Consider the following 14615-nt stretch of genomic DNA (forward strand, 5'->3'; position numbering starts at 1 on the left):
AAAATCCTATTTTACTGCCTCTGTTGATCTTCCAATTCTCTTTAGATTCAAGAAAACTGTTTTTACTCAGAAAGTCTGTCAGTCATACACTCATGCCTCAAACACTTGATGAATTTCACTAAGCCACTAAAATTCTTCATGAGATTCCTCAATTGTGTAAATTCTCGAATCTGCACAACTATGGAACCCAAGATCAGAATGCTTAGTCAAATTCCTCACCTCACTAGTCAAATTCCTCAACTTTAAAAAAATCTTCAAATGTGAGAACGCATATGACCTCTCCAAATTCTTCGCACCTATACTTTATTCACAGGTACAAAAATGTGAGTTCATGAATCTCTCGGTTCTCATCAATTTAACTCATTTGAAGCATGTCTCAAAGAAACTTTACGTGTGTCATCTGAATCATTAAGGGTTCAGGTTCCTCAACAAAAACCTCAGTTGAAGAAAATGGAGGAAGAACGGAAACAAAACGGTGGCAAGAAACTAGAGAAGAACACTGCTTTTGAAATACCTGAGGAAATATATGTTGATTATTGTACTCGTGATGAGAAAATATGTGGTAAAGAGACCATGGATAAGCGCAAAATAATACTTCAAAAGATGGAGTGCAGGTGGGTTAAAGAGTGGAAGGAATACCGATATGTGACGCCAAAATACGCAAAGAAATTCGCCCTCAAGACACCCTGCAAAAGGCCACCACAGGGTGATCAACAAGGTGCTCATCCCTCAAGTGTAGCAACTATTGAGGATTATCCTGATGAGAAGGACAAATATTTGTCTAAGTTGCCGAAAAAGGTAGAAGCAGTTGTGAAGAAATTCAATGAGGATTCTGCTGTTGCAGCCACGGCTGTCACTTCTTCAGCTGTTGAGGCCTCTGCTACAGCAATTCCTCAGAAGAAGACTTTGCTGAAGAAACCCAAAGCTTCAACTACAATGCCAAAAGAGCAATTACTTCAGAAGGTTGCAACGGTTGCAAAATCCTCAACAACACCACATTCTTCACCCCCACAACAAAACCAGCTAAATAAGTTTCAACCTCAACAATCAAGTTCCTTAGTGCCTTCTGCTACTGGCTATGCTTCAAAGTCTTCACCCACTCTATTGAAGTCTAAAATGACTGCTGGTAGAGGTACAAGGCCAAGTCCAAACAAAATCATCAACATTCCTTCTGCATGAGAAGGAAGTGAAGAATTTGATGATAGAACACTCCAAGCCATCATTAGAAACAAACAGGAACGTGTTGCACAAGCCTCTGGCGGTTCCATTCCTCTTGCTATGGATCTGAAGGTATTGCTGGATTTCATCGACCTCTGGTATAAAGATCCAAACACATCGGTTGATGATTTGAAGCTTCCCCCTGATGTCAGCCATATGGTGGCTACTTTCATCAACGAAGCAAAATGGAAAGAGCAGCAAGCCAAGCAAGCAAGGACTGCCAAAATCAAAAAGGAGAAATTCCTCAAGCAGAATCTCCTCAACCTGACGCCTGAAGTACTTGTATCAACTCAGGCTGAACTCAAAACCCTCATAGACAAGTATACAAGTCTTCAGTATGATCGTCAAGGTGTCTAAGTGAAATTCATCAAGGCTGCAACTGCTGATGTTGATGAATATAACAAGAGAACTGCCCCTCCAAAGCAGCAAACACCACAGCACGGGACGACTTTGTTTTGGAGCGGGGTGAAGATGGCGGTGTGGCCGCTGAAGATCTGGACGGCCTTCAACCCTATGACGCCGACGGCAGCTCCGACGAAGCGTCCGGGCTGCGGAATCTGTTGCCGCTTCCAGCGGTGTGGCGTACGCCGACTTCGGTGTTGACGGAGCCGGCGACCTCGGAGAAGGAGAGGGCGCGATCACCTCGGGAGCAGCCAGAGGCGGTGATGCTACCACATGAGGAGTAGCGGCCGAGATGAGCAATGAGGCCACAGTCCCGTAACCGGTGTCCTTAAGTGCTTTGTTCTACCCCCGGAGGGATGTAATGAACGTGGGGCGTGGGCCAATGCTTTTGTGAATGTATATATTCAGCATTATATTCGTATGCCAAGCGTGTTGTCTTATGATCCTGTCTTCTGATTCCTGGTTGACTTCTCTTATCCGAAGCCATCAAGACATAAAGAACAAGACATAAGCCAATCAGAGGCTGACTTGAATGAGATCGTATATATGATCGAGCCAGCCCGAGCTGGCGACCCAAGTGTAGCCGAACTTTGCATGTATCCAACCTGACCTGGCGTCACCTTGCAAACCGAGCGGCTGGAGCCAGCCAGCAGGTTCGTACGAGGTGATCAGGGATCAGCCAGTACACTATGTGTTCATTTATAAGGGAGGGCGTCCGGGCGGCTAGCGAGCCCCCGAGCTTGTTAAAGCCAGCAAGGGGCGTGTGCTGCGTATCCTCCGAGCTTGATTAAGCCAGGAAGAGGTTGTACCCGGTGTAGCCCTCGAGCTTAATAAAGCGTGTCACAGGGCGTACACTGAGTGAAAACTCTCAATGAAAAGAAACATGAAGCATGCTCTTTTTATTGCATTTGTTGTTCCCTGAAGAGGGAGAAAGATACATGTGCATGCTCTTTCCTTTGCTTAACTTTTGCCTTTCAGCAATAGAACGGGTGAAGCAACGCCGTGTTCCATGGACTTTCCGTTTCTTGGCCGGAGTCGTCCCTCTTGCGCTTCCTTGGCTTTTGGGCGTCAATCAGGTATTAAGCATTGTTGTGCAGCGCCCTACTGATGATGAAGGGTCCCTCCCCGGGGGATGAGAGCTTGTGCTGGCCGGAAGTGCGCTGGATTCTTCTGAAGACCAAGTCTTCCTCCGTGAAAGAGAGAGGCCTGATCTTTTTTCTATGGTAGTATCTCAGCTTCCGTTGGTAGATGGCCGCCCGGCTCAAAGCCAAGTCCCTTGCTTCTTCGAGGAGATCCACACCGTCTTCTCTGGCCTCCTTCGCCTCCGTTTCTGTGTATAGGGTGACCCGAGCAGAGTCGAACTCGACATCCGTGGGAATAATAGCCTCAGACCCATATACCAGAAAGAATGGAGTGAAGCCGGTCGACCGGTTGGGCGTGGTGCGGACGCTCCATAGCACTGCCGGCAGGTCTTCAATCCAGCAACCGGCTGACCTGACAAGTGGTGCCACCAGCCTTGGCTTGATACTGGCTAGGATCAGGCCGTTGGCCCTCTCTGCTTGGCCGTTCGACTGAGGGTGTGCCACTGAAGCCAAGTCGAGCCGGATGCCTACCTTGGAACAGTAGAGCGCTAGGCGCCCTTGGCGAAGTTGGTGCCATTGTCGGTGATGATGCTGTGCGGAACTCCATATCGGACAGAGATGTCTGTGATGAACCTGGCAGTAGTGGGGCCGTCAAGATTTTTGATAGGTCTGGCTTCGATCCACTTGGTGAACTTGTCGACGGCTACCAAAAGATGTGTCATCCCTCCGCGAGCCGTCTTGAAGGGCCCAACCATGTCCAGTCCCCAGACGGCAATGTCCATGATAAGGGAATAGTTTTGAGTGCCGAAGGCGGCATGTGGCTCTATGCGCTGAAGCTTTGGCAGCCTTTGCATTGTCCACTAGATCCACGGCCTCCTCGAGGGCCGTGGGCCAGTAGAATCCATGGCGGAATGCTTTGGCCACCAGGGTTCTGGAGGTGGCGTGATGCCCACACTCCCCCTGGTTGATGTCTTTGAGGATCTCCTGTTGTTTTTCTGATTCGACATAGTGTTGGAACACGCGGGTCGCGCTGTGTCGCACCTGTTAGCGATTGATGATGGCGTAGGTGGCGGACCTCCACTGGATCTGTCTCGCCTCCCACTGGTTCTGAGGAAGTTCGCCGCGAAGAAGGAAGGCCAGAATGGCTTGAGCCCATGATGGAGTCGACACAAGGGTCGCCTCTGCTTCGTCTTGACTGTTGGAGGCTTCTCAGCCCCCGAACTTGACGGTGTCTCTGGTGCTATTACTGCAGCCGGCTCACCGTCTACCTCCATGACGTCCACCCACTAGGAGGATTCAAGCCCGGAAAAAGCCGGGGTTGTTGTTGTAGCTGGTGCCGCCATTGGAGTCGGTTGGACCAATGGAGCAGGTATAGGATCCGCAGCTGGCGTAGTTGGTGGAGCCGACGGCGCTTGCACCGTGGCTTCAGTCGGTGTCGCATTTGAAGCCGGTGCCGCCAGTGCAACCGGCGTAACTGGCGGAGCCGACGGCGCTTGTATCGTAGAGTCGGCCGGTACAATGATTGATGCCGACTCGGGAGATGGCTTGATAGACGGGTTATGGAGTTGCTCGAGTGAGACGCCGGCTGGAATTGCCTGTCTCGTGGAGTCGATCTTCACCAGTGTATCGGCCGCCTCATTTTCCGCCCTGGGAACATGGTGGAACTCACAACCCTCGAAAGGGCCGCTGAGCTGCTGGCTGAGGAAGCGGTAGCTCGCCATGTTAGCGTCCCTGCCGTCCCATTCGCTAGAGACCTGCTGCACCACCAAGTCTGAATCGCCGAAGCATATGAACCGTCGGATGCCGGTCTCCTTGGCAAGCTGGAGGCCATGATCCAGTGCTTCGTACTCGGTGACGTTGTTGGAGGTGGCGAAATGGATCTGGAGAGCGTACTTGAGTTGTTCCCCTTTTGGAGACGTCAAGATGATGCCGACTCCCAGCCCTGTCCGCATCTTTGAGCCGTCGAAGTGCATCCGCCAATGCATGGAGTCTGGAGGCGGTGGCTCGAACTAGGTCTCGGCCCAGTCGACTAAGAAGTCTGCCACCACCTGTGATTTGATGGCGGTGCGTGGCTCGTACCGAATATCATTGTCCGCCCTGGCGATGGACCATATGGCAATTCTGCGCGTGGCATCACGGTTACCCATGATCTCGGAAACCGGGGCAGTTCTCACCACAGTGATGGCATGCTCTTGGAAGTATTGCTTCAATTTCTTTGCAGCAAGGTAAACAGCATAACACATTTTCTGATAATGAGGGTAGGTCTGCTTAGAGGCGGACAAGACCTCACTAAGGTAGTAGACAGGGCGCTGCACTAGCAGGGCCTTGCCTTCCTCTTTACGCGAAACTACCAACACTACGCTGACCACGCGAGTGGTCGCCGCGATGTATATGAGTATGGGTTCCCTTTCAGATGGGGCTGCCAAGATTGGCAGGCTCGAGATTACCCGCTTGAGGTTGCGGAAGGCTTCGTCTGCCTGGTCGTTCCACTCGAACTTTGTCGTCTTTTTCATGAGCTGGTAGAGTGGAAGGGCCTTCTCGCCAAGCCGGCTGACGATCCGGCTGAGGGATGCCAAGCAGCTGGCGAACTTTTGGACGTCGAGCATCCAAGCCGGCCGCACCATCCGCTCGATGGTGCTGATCTTCTCATGGTTCGCTTCGATGCCGCGGGCGGATACGAAGAACCCGAAGAGTTTTCCTCCTCGGACCCCGAAGACGCACTTCTCAGGGTTGAGCCGGAACTTGTATTCGCGCAGATTAGCGGACGTCTCCTATAGGTCGTCGAGGAGGCTGAAGTGCTGCTTCGTCTTGACGATGATGTCATCCACATAGACGTGGATGTTTCTGCCAATCTGTGGCTGTAGGCATTGCTGCATGCAGCGCTGGAATGTCGCACCTGCGTTCTTCAGACCGAACGTCATGTTGGTGTAGCAGTAGGCCCCGAAGGACGTGATGAAGGAGGTCTTCAGGCGATCAGCTGGATCCAGCTTGATTTGATGGTAGCCTGAATAAGCATCTAGAAACGATAGCAGTTCGCAGCCTGCAGTAGAGTCGATCACTTGATCTATCCTAGCCAACGCGAAAAGGTCTTTCGGACAGGCCTTATTTAGGCTAGTGTAGTCGATACACATTCGCCATGTGTTTTTCTTCTTCAGCACCAGGAGTGGGTTAGCTAGCTAGTCCAGGTGGAAAACCTCCATGATGAAGTCGGCTGCCAGGAGCCGGGTGATTTCTTCTCCGATCGTGCGCCGCTTCCCCTCGGCGAAGCGGCACAGGCGTTGTTTTACCGGCTTCGCATCTGGTCATACGTGAAGTCTGTGCTCGGCGGACTTCCTCGGAAGACCCGGCTTGTCCTTGGGGGACCATGCAAAGATGTCCCGATTCTCACGGAGGAAGTCGACGAGCTCGCCTTCCTATTTGGGGCTGAGGCCAGCCCCGATGGTGACGCATTGCTTCGGGTTGGCAGGGTCAAGTGTGACCTGCTTGGTCTCTTTACCCAGCTTCAAAGAGCCCTCGCCAGCCAATTGGGACGGAGGAGGAGGAATAGCCGGCTGCTCGGTAGCCTGGGCCACGAGCCAGTCGATCTGCCGCTTCTCCGCAGCAATCACCAAGGCGTCGGCGAGCCGGCTGCTATCTTGGGCACACTCGAGCGACTTATTGTAGTCGCCAACATCAGTGATGATGCCCTTGGGACCCGACATATTCATCTTTAGGTAGGCGTAATGCGGAATAGCCATGAACTTGGCCAAAGCCGGTCTTCCCAGTAGCGTGTGATACGGGCTACTGTGGTCTACTACCTCGAACCATATGGACTCTCGGCGGAAGTGGGCTTTGTCGTCGAAGAGGACGTGCAGCTGGATCTTGCTGATGGGCGAGCAGGACTGCCCAGGCACGATGCCATGGAAGACAATGCTGGTTGGTAGGACGTCCGTCTCCTTGAGCCCGAGCTTGAGGACAGTGTCGAGGTAGAGGATGTTGATGCTGCTGCCGCCATCGACCAACACCCGGGAGAATAGGCAGGTGAGCCTTTTGGATGCGAAGGTGGGGTCAAGGACGAGTGCGTATGATCCCGGGTAGGGCATCACCGCAGGATGGTCCACCCGGCTCCATGTGATTGGTTTGTCAAACCAATGCATGTACTGGGGAACAGGGGGGACAGTGGCATTTACCTCGCGCCGCCTCTGCCGCAGGCTGTGCTTGTCGTCGCCTTCGCTGGTGAAGACGACGAACCGTCCCTCTTGATGAGGATAGTCGCCTGGGTGATGACCGTCATCGCGAGGCGGCGGTGGCGGAGGAGGAGCGTGGTCGGGAGCTGGTGCACGAGGTGCCGCCTGTGCACTCGGAAGAGCCGGCAGGCCATACCCTTGCGACAGCTGGCGCGCGAAGCTGCACTGTCGAAGGGTATGGGAAGACGGCTGCGCCCCAAAATGTATCTTGCAGGGGGCGTCGAGCAACTTCTCGTAGGACTGCTTGGGCAGCCAGTTGGGGTTGCTCAGTTGGGACGCTTTCGTGGAGGGCCGGCTTCAGGAGCCGACGCCTCGCCCTCCACATTGGCCACCAACTTGCTGTTGGAGCGGGGAGCCATCTAATCCGCCTTGCGCTTGTAGTTGATCTGACCGCCTCGGTTGTCCCCAGCCGGCTTGGGAGTAGCCGGCGTAGGCATAACCTTGTCCGAGGCGGTCACCTTGATGCGCATTGCGGAGTCGGCCGTGGCGTACTTGTCGGCCTTGGCCATGAGCACCACCAAAGAGGTGGGCTCGGTGCACATGAGCTTGTGCTTGAGGAGGGTGCCATCTCGGCAACCGTCAATGAAGTACTGGATGGCTTGTACCTCATGCACCCCCTCGCAGGAGTCGTGGAGCTCAGTCCACCGGGTAACCTAGTCACGAAGTGGTTCGTCGGCCTTCTGGACGCACATAGCCAGCTCGCAGGGCCGGCGACGACGCTTGTTGGTGCCCGTGAAGTTGCGGACGAACGCCTCCTCGAAGTCCACCCAGGAGTTGACACTACCGGCCGGGAGGCTGTTAAGCCAAGTCCAGGCCGAGCCGGCCAACATGAGTGGCACGTAGCAAACTGCTACACGCTTGTTGCCCCTGGCGATGACTGCGGCCATGGTGTAATCAATCAGCCACTCTTATGGCTTGGCCATGCTGTTGTATTTCGATGTATCCCGAGGTAGGGTGAAACCTCGGGGGAACGGCTCCCCTCGGATCCGGGGGCCGAATCATGCCGGACCGACGGGTCCGTCTTCCTCTAGGAGGGCTGACTGGGCTAGGACGATGAGACGCTGGCATGGGTGCCAGCCCCGGTGGCGAGAGGGGAGGCCCCTCGTAAGCCAGAGACGTGAGTTCTTCGCGGGGGAAGAACCTCACACTCCGAATCTCCCTTGTCGCCTCCGCGACGCAAGCCTGAAGTGTGCTCGCTCTGGGGCTGAGAGCGCCGGTCTTGGCTTCCCTCGCCCCTCCGGCCGGAAGGGTGATGCGAGGAAGATCCTTCTACGTGGTGCTGGCCGCTAGGGTTGTGGCGTGCCCCCGAGTTCGGTCACGGGGACTCCGATTGAGCCTGACCGGGGTCAAGCCGAGCGTGTTGCTGGTTGGCGGCGTCAAGGAGATACTTGACACGCTTCTCCTCGCCTTCCAGGCTTGCCATATCCTCCATGGCTGCCTGCGCCGCTCGCATGTTGACCGCAGAGTCTCGTAGGTGGGAAGATCACTGCCTAGAACCTCTGCGATGAACCGGCCGTGGCTGCAGACCGATCCAAGCCGGCTAGGGGCCTCGGAAATAGGAGTGAGGCCATATGCAGAGTTATACTCGCGCTGCGTAGCCTCCAACCGATGTTTCACCAAAGCTACGGCGATGCCCTCCTCCAAGATACGTTTGCGAGCCTCCTCTAGTGAGGCCCTAGCGTCAGCAGGGTCGGCGGAAGTGGTCACAGTTGTCTTCAGGCCGGCGATGGCGTCCCGAAGAGTATCAGCGGTGGCCGCAGCGGGCTCGCCAGCGCGTACGGAGGCCTTGCCGGGAGCCGTGCTGGTGCCAGCGCCGATAACCATCACCTCCACGGTGTTGGAGACGGCAACAACGTGGTATGGGGTGAAGAACTCCACCAACGGCGGAGGGCCGTCCAAGATGAGGACGTTACTAGGATAAACGTTGTGGGCAGGCATCTCAGCGATAGAGAGCCTGCTGAAGCTGGCGCAGAGCGCCTCAATGTCAAAGTCCTCGCCGAAGTAGCGCGGGCCGTCGTTGAGACGAAGGTCACTGAAGAGAACGCTGAGGTTCTCCATAGCAGCGACGACGACGCTAGGGAGCGCCTCGTCATTAGAATCTTTGTCCGAATCCGCATGGCGGACGGGGACGTCGATCATCATGGGTGTCGCCTCATCAAAAGCGGGCTCCTCGGGCATGCAAACTGATCCGGACGCGATGCCCTTGGTGGTGTAGGCGCGGGGCCCAGCCCAGCGTGTAAAGCCAGCCGATGCCGCGATCGGCCCCAAGGTGGGCGCCAAATGTCGGTGAATACTCACAACATATCCCATAGGTAGGCTAAAGTCGGTGAGAACCAAAGGGACAAAGGTGGGCGCTGGGAACAAGGTTGGTACACGCATGGGACGCACGATGTACCCAGGTTCAGGGCTCTCCGTAGAGATAATACCCCTAATCCTGCCGGAGTGTTTGATGTATAGGAACAAAGTACAATGTCGATCCTGGAGCTGTGTTGGGAGGAGGAAGAGGGGAGCAGCCTCTCGTCTCTACCTCTCTCTCTGTGGTTGGTTAATGTGTTGCGTTGAATGACTGGTGAAAGATTGGCCCACTTGCATGGAGGGCGACCGGGCGGTTTTATAGACGAACCCGCCGGCCTACAATATGGATAAAGGGTACAAGTATGGGACCCCGCTGGCAGCTTCGCCAGCTGGCCAGGGGCCCACAAAGGTCTTGTCTTGTCGATTGGGGGCCCGCCGGCTGCATGGTCTCGATTGCCTGTGGGACCCGCCGGCTGGCCAATGAGGCTCTCGCGTAAGGTTGACGCTGAGCACGCGAGCGTCGCCCCGCGAGATTCTTCATGGGCACGTAGTACGACCGCCTCCACTGTTCCCCACGCTGACTGCAGTAATGGAGTGGGGGTGTGACGGTCCGACACTATGCTAGGTGATGGATCAGAGCCAGGGTAGGTCAGCGGCGTGGCCACCGACGCTCGTACCTGCCGGGAACCCTGATCCAGTACCTTTGCTGACGTGTAGCTACCTTTAATCGTGAGGTCTCTTCCCAACCTACGATCTGATGTGACTTATGATCCTCGGCCGGCTAGCCTTCTTGGCCACCCAGCTTAAGTGTGGCCGCCTCCTCCCCAGTCCGGCTCACGGGATCAGGCTGGCTCCAAAGAGGAGGCCGCCTGAATTCTAGCCGGCAGGGGTTGCCTGCCCGGCCAGAAAGGTGGCCGCCTGGTCCTCTAGCCGGCAGGTGATGCCTAGCCGGCCAGAAGACTTGGGCCTTGGGAATCTTCATACTTCCATGTCCATTGGGCCGGAAATGAAGGAATAAGCTTGATGATCCTACCCCGGGGTTATCCCCCCGACACCCACGTCGGTGCTTGTTGCAAGAATTTGAAGATGAGGCCTTCAATCCTGCACCACCCAAATCTGCACAAGACGATCAACTAGACTATCCTCCTCGAGTACGGGATAGGAGAAAGGAACTTGTTCAACCCGTAGACCCATATGATCTGCGACAGAACATTAATTTTAAATCAGGGCCAACCAGATCCGTTTACAGATCCAGAAGTCGCACTCCCATGAAGAAAGACAGATAACGAGCTCAGAACAATCAGTCGACGGAGTTCGGTAGGACCTCGTCCCATTTCCAGCACAACACATATTGGATAAGGGGAGCCACTCATCCAATGTGCTTCACAGATGAGGTGATGCAACATCAGTTCCACGAAGGGTTTAAACCCGTAAACAAAGAGCAGTACGATGGACACCAGATCCGGCCGTATGGATCCAAGATTTTCTACTTCACATTCACATGGCTCGTGGAGATTAACTCCATGCCATAAAATACTTACCACTAAAGCTCAAAGGGCCAGCTAGGCACTGGTTGAACAACCTCCCAGAAAATCACATCGGGAATTGGGTGGACCTCGAAGACGCCTTTCAAGACAACTTCCAGGGAACTTATGTTCGGCCACTTGGGTCCGATGAGTTAAGCCACATAATTCAGTAGCCCGATGAGTCATCTTGGCAATTCCAGAATAGATTCCTCACCAAGAAAAAACAAATTGTTGATTGTTCGAATGCTGAGGCACTAGCTTCCTTCCGCAACAACATATGAGATGACTGGCTAGCCCGGACGCTTGGATAGGAAAGGCTGAGGACAAAGGCCGCCCTTACTTCTGTAATGACCCGCCATTGTGTGGGTGAGAATATTTGGCTGGATCGTCGAAGTAACCCTCCCTCAAACCCCCGACATTTCTATAGTCCGGGACAGTAATGGAAAGGCACGACGCAACAAGAATAAGCGCCAACACAACAGTGGTGAGGCTGATGCCACAGAAGTCAACGTCGGATTCAGCAACTCCAAACCTAGACCGAAGAAGAAGCCTTTCAAAGGAAATAGGGTTGGGCCGACCGCGTTGGACAAAATACTCGAGAGGCCCTAACGTATACACGACACTCAAAACAATCCCTCTACTCACACCAACCATAATTGTTGGGTGATGAAGGCGCCAAGCAAGAGCATGGCCGAAGACCAGGCCAAGAGCCCGCACAGAAAGGACGACGAAGAACATCGTCCCCTAAAGTAAAAATGGTGAACATGATCTACGTCACCCACATGCAAAAAAGGAGAGGAAGCTGGCGCTTCGGGACATACATGTTATAGAGCCAATAGCACCGAAGTAAAACCCCAGGTCGGCATGCGCGATCACCTACAATCGCACAGACCACCCTACTAGTATTCGGCATGGGGTCAGCTCACATGAGTCCTCATGGATGGAAGTAGAAGCCTTAATGTCATCTACCAGGACATAGTGTGGAAAATGGGCATTGATCCATCAAGAATCAAATCTTGCAAAACCGCATTCAAGGGAGTAATTCCTAGTGTCGAGGTTTGCTGTTCGAGCATGATAACCCTAGAGGTAGTTACCGACTCACGTGAAACCTTCCTCAGCGAAGATTTTCTCTTCGAAACTATCCCTTTCTGCAGCGGGTATCATGCACTCCTTGTTCGTACAATGGTCACTCGCTTTGATGCAATCCCCCATTATGCATACCTCAAACTGAACATGCCAAGACCCAAGTGTGTTAATACGGTCAATGGTAACCCCGAGTGATCCCTCCGGACTGAGGAACATAGTTCGGCTTTGGCAGCCGAAGTACAGGCCGAGGATATGACCACCAGGCAAAAGTTAATCGTCAAGGAGCATAAACGGGCTCGCGCACCACTGTAGTCCCATATCACGACAGCTAAATAGGGATACGCTCCCCATAGCAGCACCTTGCCTCCAGCAAAGTATGTAACCCAAAGGCACAACTTTGCACTCAAGATACCATGGAAACTATGGGGATTAATAATATATAGCTTACTGTTCAGGTAAATCGATCCATGGCTAATATATTCTACGAACACACATAGGTACCATCAAGGACCGATCTCTGCGTCAAGCAAACCCATACATTGACGGCTTCTCAAGACCGCCATCGTTTAAAAAAAATTCTTCGTTGAAGTTCTCTCCTTTCAAGGAATATTCCCCGAGGAGTGAAGTCGCACACGCGCAGTAGGGTGTTTATAGGAACATCAAGCTAGTTATAATAAACCTTATGCAAACTATACTCTTGAAAGTTTTATTCCTTCATATATATACAACCCCGTGTTATGTTTGAATTATATGATTCAAAACAATCGTAAATAAGAAATGTTCTTTGTGATTTACGAGCTTCGCAATGTCTATTGCCTTCTCCTTTTTCCTAACTATTTTTTGAACAACAACACAACCCTATATTCATGCACATCTTAGATACTGGCCAAATTAACGGGGGGCTTGGCCGTCATGACCACCCCTTCGAATAATTACAATACTATTTGGCACTTTCACATGTTCGAAGTCTTGGATTCACATTATATGCATTAGTTGTGAGTTATGTCTTTGTTCAAAAGTTGGTATGCTCGCTCCTATGTTTACTCATTTATATTCCCCCAGTTAGACCAAAAGGGTAAAGGTAGCACCACTTTGATTGATATACCAGCTATTCTGGTTAAGTACCTCAGTGTAGAAAGCTAAAATTTGACCAACATGACAAGCAACAACGGGTCTATGATTCAAAGACAAGTGTTAAACTAAAGAACCGCTGGGGGCTCATCTTGTTTTGCAAAAGGTTTGAAATCATTAAGACCAAGTGATAATTAGATTTTACACCACGACATAAGTCGAATATCTCAATTTACAATAGGGTTCTACTTAGCACCCGGAGTCAAACTATTATGGTTAAATGAAAGCGTTAAAACCAACTAGTATGATTTCCTAGTTGTGTCCCACATTACCAACTTAGGGTGCCAAGACATTGGCTAAGGGTAACAATGCGTAAGCTAAAAACACCTAGTTAGTATCTGGTGGGGGGCTGAAGCCGACGACTGAAACTCTCAATATAAAAACAACCAAAACAGGAGTTGCAATTAAAAAGAGAGGGTCCGCCATGCAAAAATAAAAGAGCATTGTATTATACAACCACTTTTACAGGATAGGATCTTTTACTCAAATACTAAGTCTTTGGAGCATTGTACTTCTACTGCACGAACACCTTCCATGGTAGTGGCGAAGTATAGCTCAGGGTGTCTATGCTCCTTACCGGGTAGTGGAGGCACGATGGCCATTGTCGGTGAACTAAAGACTGGGATCTCATGTGCCCAGACCTGTGCACGGGCATCGGCAACACCCTTGGTGGCAGGGCACCAAGAGGGCTGGTGGGAAGACAAACCTAGGCTCATCAAGGACAGACCCCACCAAGGGTGTGAAGAACAAGTCCAAGCTACAAGGCCCCGACAAGTCCTCCTTGTCAGGAACACACACCGGGCCCCGACAAGCTTTCCTTTTCGGGAAGATAAACAAGGCCCCGGCAAGGCCTCTTTGTTGGGAAGACATCCAAGACCCCGACATGCTCTCCTTGGCAGGAAGACATATTAGGCCACCGGCAAGGACACCAGGCCGGCAAGCCCCCTTCGCCCACCAGGTGTCCCTTCTACCACAGTGCCACCGACTGCCACCGCTCCAGCGCATCCCTCATGCGCCAGCACAACGCCCAAGTGTCAGAACTCCTGGATATGTGTCGATACCACCTTGATGTAGGTCAGGGGGTCCTCACAAGGCATTTACTGCCCCTGACACTGGGGTAAATAAATAGCGGTCAACCCTGTTCACTATGCGACTCGTGAACCCACTACACAGCAGTGTCGGTGACCCCTCCGCCTATAAAAGGAGACCCAAAGCTCAGTTCTAGAGGTTGGAACTTTTGGGGTTTAGACTCTTTCACCACTAGACGAAACACAATCACTCTAGCGAGCAACCCTAGAGTAAGCACCCAATACAACAAGCAAAGTAGGAATAGGGTCTAACGCGCTAAGAGGCCCGAACCTGGGTAAAAAAACTTCCCGGTGCTGATCTCTAGCTCTGCTCTTGGCGCCACCTCGCTCCCCGCCGAACGATCAAGGGATCCTTGGAGGTTCCCATAGGTGTCATTTTCACAACATCTATGGCGCGCTAGGTAGGGGGCTCAGAGCATGTGCGCTAATCTAAGCAAGCTCTGCCCCGGATTTTCAGGAGTTCAGCGCACCGCCGCATTTCCCAGAAGCGGATCATAGTGGTGGTGGCTCCACTTTGCCATGGCCTCCTAGCGCGAGCGTGGGCACGCTGCTGCGCGAGCG

This window comes from Hordeum vulgare, chromosome 5H (assembly GCF_904849725.1).
Source record: "Hordeum vulgare subsp. vulgare chromosome 5H, MorexV3_pseudomolecules_assembly, whole genome shotgun sequence".
Taxonomy (NCBI): Eukaryota; Viridiplantae; Streptophyta; class Magnoliopsida; order Poales; family Poaceae; genus Hordeum; species Hordeum vulgare.